Genomic DNA, 8,819 nt, shown 5'->3' with positions numbered 1-8,819 from the left:
CACTATGTATGACACATATAATGGGTTACTGTGATCGCTGGTCCTGTATATGCTGGAATTATGACTCACAATACACTATGTATGACACATATAATGGTTACTGTGATCGCTGGTTCTGTATAAGCTGGAATTATGACACACAATACACTATGTATGACACATATAATGGTTACTGTGATCGCTGGTCCTGTATATGCTGGATATATGACACACAATACACTATGTATGACACATATAATGGGTTACTGTGATCACTGGTCCTGTATATGATGGAATTATGACTCACAATACACTATGTATGACACATATAATGGTTACTGTGATCGCTGGTCCTGTATATGCTGGAATTATGACACACAATACACTATGTATGACACATATAAAGGTTACTGTGATCGCTGGTCCTGTATATGCTGGAATTATGACACACAATACACTATGTATGACACATATAATGGGTTACTGTAATCACTGGTCCTGTATATGCTGGAATTATGACACACAATACACTATGTATGACACATATAATGGGTTACTGTGATCATTGTTCCTGTATATGCTGGAATTATGACACACAATACACTATGTATGATACATATAATGGGTTACTGTGATCACTGGTCCTGTATATGCTGGATATATGACACACAATACACTATGTATGACACATATAATGGGTTACTGTGATCGCTGGTCCTGTATATGCTGGAATTATGACACACAATACACTATGTATGACACATATAATGGGTTACTGTGATCACTGGTCCTGTATATGCTGGATATATGACACACAATACACTATGTATGACACATATAATGGGTTACTGTGATCGCTGGTCCTGTATATGCTGGAATTATGACTCACAATACACTATGTATGACACATATAATGGGTTACTGTGATCACTGGTCCTGTATATGCTGGAATTATGACACACAATACACTATGTATGACACATATAATGGGTTACTGTGATCACTGGTCCTGTATATACTGGAATTATGACACACAATACACTATGTATGACACATATAATGTTTACTGTGATCACTGGTCCTGTATATGCTGGAATTATGACACACAATACACTATGTATGACACATATAATGGGTTACTGTGATCATTGGTCCGGTATATGCTGGAATTATGACACACAATACACTATGTATGACACATATAATGGGTTACTGTGATCGCTGGTCCTGTATATGCAGGAATTATGACACACAATACACTATGTATGACACCTATAATGGTTACATGTGATCGCTGGTCCTGTATATGCTGGAATTATGACACACAATACACTATGTATGACACCTATAATGGTTACTGTGATCGCTGGTCCTGTATATGCTGGATATATGACACACAATACACTATGTATGACACATATAATGGGTTACTGTGATCACTGGTCCTGTATATGCTGGAATTATGACACACAATACACTATGTATGACACATATAATGGTTACTGTGATCGCTGGTCCTGTATATGCTGGAATTATGGCACACAATACACTATGTATGACACATATAATGGTTACTGTGATCGCTGGTCCTGTATATGCTGGAATTATGACACACAATACACTATGTATGACACATATAATGGGTTACTGTAATCACTGGTCCTGTATATGCTGTAATTATGACACACAATACACTATGTATGACACATATAATGGGTTACTGTGATCATTGTTCCCTTATATGCTGGAATTATGACACACAATACACTATGTATGACACATATAATGGGTTACTGTGATCACTGGTCCTGTATATGCTGGATATATGACACACAATACACTATGTATGACACATATAATGGGTTACTGTGATCGCTGGTCCTGTATATGCTGGAATTATGACACACAATACACTATGTATGACACATATAAGGGGTTACTGTGATCACTGGTCCTGTATATGCTGGATATATGACACAATACACTATGTATGACACATATAATGGGTTACTGTGATCGCTGGTCCTGTATATGCTGGAATTATGACTCACAATACACTATGTATGACACATATAATGGGTTACTGTGATCACTGGTCCTGTATATACTGGAATTATAACACACAATACACTATGTATGACACATATAATGCTTACTGTGATCACTGGTCCTGTATATGCTGGAATTATGACACACAATACACTATGTATGACACATATAATGGGTTACTGTGATCACTGGTCCTGTATATGCTGGTTATATGACACACAATACACTATGTATGACACATATAATGGGTTACTGTGATCGCTGGTATGTATATGTTGGAATTATGACTCACAATACACTATGTATGACACATATAATGGGTTACTGTGATCACTGGTCCTGTATATGCTGGAATTAAGACACACAATACACTATGTATGACACATATAATTGGTTACTGTAATCACTGGTCCTGTATATGCTGGAATTATGACACACAATACACTATGTATGACACATATAATGGTTTACTGTGATCGCTGGTGCTGTATATGCTGGAATTATGACTCACAATACACTATGTATGACACATATAATGGGTTACTGTGATCACTGGTCCTGTATATGCTGGAATTATGACACACAATACACTATGTATGACACATATAATGGGTTACTGTGATCACTGGTCCTGTATATGCTGGATATATGACACACAATACACTATGTATGACACATATAATGGGTTACTGTGATCGCTGGTCCTGTATATGCTGGAATTATGACACACAATACACTATGTATGACACATATAATGGTTACTGTGATCGCTGGTCCTGTATATGCTGGAATTATGACACACAATACACTATGTATGACACATATAATGGGTTACTGTAATCACTGGTCCTGTATATGCTGTAATTATGACACACAATACACTATGTATGACACATATAATGGGTTACAGTGATCATTGGTCCTGTATATGCTGGAATTATGACACACAATACACTATGTATGACACATATAATGGGTTACTGTGATCGCTGGTCCTGTATATGCAGGAATTATGACACACAATACACTATGTATGACACATATAATGGGTTACTGTGATCACTGGTCCTGTATATGCTGGATATATGACACACAATACACTATGTATGACACATATAATGGTTACTGTGATCGCTGGTCCTGTATATGCTGGAATTATGACTCACAATACACTATGTATGACACATATAATGGTTACTGTGATCGCTGGTCCTGTATATGCTGGAATTATGACACACAATACACTATGTATGACACCTATAATGGTTACTGTGATCGCTGGTCCTGTATATGCTGGATATATGACACACAATACACTATGTATGACACATATAATGATTACTGTGATCTCTGGTCCTGTATATACTGGAATTATGACACACAATACACTATGTATGACACATATAATGGGTTACTGTGATCACTGGTCCTGTATATGCTGGATATATGACACACAATACACTATGTATGACACATATAATTGTTACTGTGATCGCTGGTCCTGTATATGCTGGAATTATGACTCACAATACACTATGTATGACACATATAATGGTTACTGTGATCGCTGGTCCTGTATATGCTGGAATTATGACACACAATACACTATGTATGACACCTATAATGGTTACTGTGATCGCTGGTCCTGTATATGCTGGATATATGACACACAATACACTATGTATGACACATATAATGATTACTGTGATCTCTGGTCCTGTATATACTGGAATTATGACACACAATACACTATGTATGACACATATAATGGGTTACTGTGATCACTGGTCCTGTATATGCTGGAATTATGACTCACAATACACTATGTATGACACATATTATGGTTACTGTGATCGCTGGTCCTGTATATGCTGGAATTATGACACACAATACACTATGTATGACACATATAATGGTTACTGTGATCGCTGGTCCTGTATATGCTGGAATTATGACACACAAAACACTATGTATGACACCTATAATGGTTACTGTGATCGCTGGTCCTGTATATGCTGGATATATGACACACAATACACTATGTATGACACATATAATGGGTTACTGTGATCACTGGTCCTGTATATGCTGGAATTATGACTCACAATACACTATGTATGACACATATTATGGTTACTGTGATCGCTGGTCCTGTATATGCTGGAATTATGACACACAATACACTATGTATGACACATATAATGGTTACTGTGATCGCTGGTCCTGTATATGCTGGAATTATGACACACAATACAATATGTATGACACATATAATGGGTTACTGTGATCACTGGTCCTGTATATGCTGGATATATGACACAATACACTATGTATGACACATATAATGGGTTACTGTGAACGCTGGTCCTGTATATGCTGGAATTATGACACACAATACACTATGTATGACACATATAATGGGTTACTGTGATCACTGGTGCAGTATATGCTGGATATATGACATACAATACACTATGTATGACACATATAATGGGTTACTGTGATCGCTGGTCCTGTATATGCTGGAATTATGACTCACAATACACTATGTATGACACATATAATGGGATACTGTGATCACTGGTCCTGTATATACTGGAATTATGACACACAATACACTATGTATGACACATATAATGGTTACTCTGATCACTGGTCCTGTATATGCTGGAATTATGACACACAATACACTATGTATGACACATATAATGGGTTACTGTGATCACTGGTCCTGTATATGCTGGATATATGACACACAATACACTATGTATGACACATATAATGGGTTACTGTAATCACTGGTCCTGTATATGCTGGAATTATGACACACAATACACTATGTATGACACATATAATGGGTTACTGTAATCACTGGTCCTGTATATGCTGGAATTATGACACACAATACACTATGTATGACACATATAATGGGTTACTGTGATCATTGGTCCTGTATATGCTGGAATTATGACACACAATACACTATGTATGACACATATAATGGGTTACTGTGATCACTGGTCCTGTATATGCTGGATATATGACACATAATACACTATGTATGACACATATAATGGGTTACTGTGATCGCTGGTCCTGTATATGCTGGAATTATGACTCACAATACACTATGTATGACACATATAATGGGTTACTGTGATCACTGGTCCTGTATATGCTGGAATTATGACACACAATACACTATGTATCACACAAATAATGGGTTACTGTAATCACTGGTCCTGTATATGCTGTAATTATGACACACAATACACTATGTATGACACATATAATGGGTTACTGTGATCATTGGTCCTGTTTATGCTGGAATTATGACACACAATACACTATGTATGACACATATAATGGGTTACTGTGATCGCTGGTCCTGTATATGCTGGAATTATGACACACAATACACTATATATGACACATATAATGGGTTACTGTGATCACTGGTCCTGTATATGATGGAATTATGACTCACAATACACTATGTATGACACATATAATGGTTACTGTGATCGCTGGTCCTGTATATGCTGGAATTATGACACACAATACACTATGTATGACACATATAAAGGTTACTGTGATCGCTGGTCCTGTATATGCTGGAATTATGACACAATACACTATGTATGACACATATAATGGGTTACTGTGATCACTGGTCCTGTATATGCTGGAATTATGACACACAATACACTATGTATGACACATATAATGGGTTACTGTAATCACTGGTCCTGTATATGCTGGAATTATTACACACAATACACTATGTATGACACATATAATGGGTTACTGTGATCATTGTTCCTGTATATGCTGGAATTATGACACACAATACACTATGTATGATACATATAATGGGTTACTGTGATCACTGGTCCTGTATATGCTGGATATATGACACACAATACACTATGTATGACACATATAATGGGTTACTGTGATCGCTGGTCCTGTATATGCTGGAATTATGACACACAATACACTATGTATGACACATATAATGGGTTACTGTAATCACTGGTCCTGTATATGCTGTAATTATGACACACAATACAGTATGTATGACACATATAATGGGTTACTGTGATCATTGGTCCTGTATATGCTGGATATATGACACACAATACACTATGTATGACACATATAATGGGTTACTGTGATCGCTGGTCATGTATATGCTGGAATTATGACTCACAATACACTATGTATGACACATATAATGGGTTACTGTGATCGCTGGTCCTGTATATGCTGGAATTATGACTCACAATACACTATGTATGACACATATAATGGTTACTGTGATCGCTGGTTCTGTATAAGCTGGAATTATGACACACAATACACTATGTATGACACATATAATGGTTACTGTGATCGCTGGTCCTGTATATGCTGGATATATGACACACAATACACTATGTATGACACATATAATGGGTTACTGTGATCACTGGTCCTGTATATGATGGAATTATGACTCACAATACACTATGTATGACACATATAATGGTTACTGTGATCGCTGGTCCTGTATATGCTGGAATTATGACACACAATACACTATGTATGACACATATAAAGGTTACTGTGATCGCTGGTCCTGTATATGCTGGAATTATGATACACAATACACTATGTATGACACATATAATGGGTTACTGTAATCACTGGTCCTGTATATGCTGGAATTATGACACACAATACACTATGTATGACACATATAATGGGTTACTGTGATCATTGTTCCTGTATATGCTGGAATTATGACACACAATACACTATGTATGATACATATAATGGGTTACTGTGATCACTGGTCCTGTATATGCTGGATATATGACACACAATACACTATGTATGACACATATAATGGGTTACTGTGATCGCTGGTCCTGTATATGCTGGAATTATGACACACAATACACTATGTATGACACATATAATGGGTTACTGTGATCACTGGTCCTGTATATGCTGGATATATGACACACAATACACTATGTATGACACATATAATGGGTTACTGTGATCGCTGGTCCTGTATATGCTGGAATTATGACTCACAATACACTATGTATGACACATATAATGGGTTACTGTGATCACTGGTCCTGTATATGCTGGAATTATGACACACAATACACTATGTATGACACATATAATGGGTTACTGTGATCACTGGTCCTGTATATACTGGAATTATGACACACAATACACTATGTATGACACATATAATGTTTACTGTGATCACTGGTCCTGTATATGCTGGAATTATGACACACAATACACTATGTATGACACATATAATGGGTTACTGTGATCATTGGTCCGGTATATGCTGGAATTATGACACACAATACACTATGTATGACACATATAATGGGTTACTGTGATCGCTGGTCCTGTATATGCAGGAATTATGACACACAATACACTATGTATGACACCTATAATGGTTACATGTGATCGCTGGTCCTGTATATGCTGGAATTATGACACACAATACACTATGTATGACACCTATAATGGTTACTGTGATCGCTGGTCCTGTATATGCTGGATATATGACACACAATACACTATGTATGACACATATAATGGGTTACTGTGATCACTGGTCCTGTATATGCTGGAATTATGACACACAATACACTATGTATGACACATATAATGGTTACTGTGATCGCTGGTCCTGTATATGCTGGAATTATGGCACACAATACACTATGTATGACACATATAATGGTTACTGTGATCGCTGGTCCTGTATATGCTGGAATTATGACACACAATACACTATGTATGACATATAATGGGTTACTGTAATCACTGGTCCTGTATATGCTGTAATTATGACACACAATACACTATGTATGACACATATAATGGGTTACTGTGATCATTGTTCCCTTATATGCTGGAATTATGACACACAATACACTATGTATGACACATATAATGGGTTACTGTGATCACTGGTCCTGTATATGCTGGATATATGACACACAATACACTATGTATGACACATATAATGGGTTACTGTGATCGCTGGTCCTGTATATGCTGGAATTATGACACACAATACACTATGTATGACACATATAAGGGGTTACTGTGATCACTGGTCCTGTATATGCTGGATATATGACACAATACACTATGTATGACACATATAATGGGTTACTGTGATCGCTGGTCCTGTATATGCTGGAATTATGACTCACAATACACTATGTATGACACATATAATGGGTTACTGTGATCACTGGTCCTGTATATACTGGAATTATAACACACAATACACTATGTATGACACATATAATGCTTACTGTGATCACTGGTCCTGTATATGCTGGAATTATGACACACAATACACTATGTATGACACATATAATGGGTTACTGTGATCACTGGTCCTGTATATGCTGGTTATATGACACACAATACACTATGTATGACACATATAATGGGTTACTGTGATCGCTGGTATGTATATGTTGGAATTATGACTCACAATACACTATGTATGACACATATAATGGGTTACTGTGATCACTGGTCCTGTATATGCTGGAATTAAGACACACAATACACTATGTATGACACATATAATTGGTTACTGTAATCACTGGTCCTGTATATGCTGGAATTATGACACACAATACACTATGTATGACACATATAATGGTTTACTGTGATCGCTGGTGCTGTATATGCTGGAATTATGACACACAATACACTATGTATGACACATATAATGGGTTACTGTG

Source organism: Taudactylus pleione, unplaced genomic scaffold, assembly GCF_031769625.1.
Source record: "Taudactylus pleione unplaced genomic scaffold, aTauple2 ptg000833l, whole genome shotgun sequence".
NCBI lineage: Eukaryota > Metazoa > Chordata > Amphibia > Anura > Myobatrachidae > Taudactylus > Taudactylus pleione.
This window is presented reverse-complemented; position numbering follows the sequence as displayed.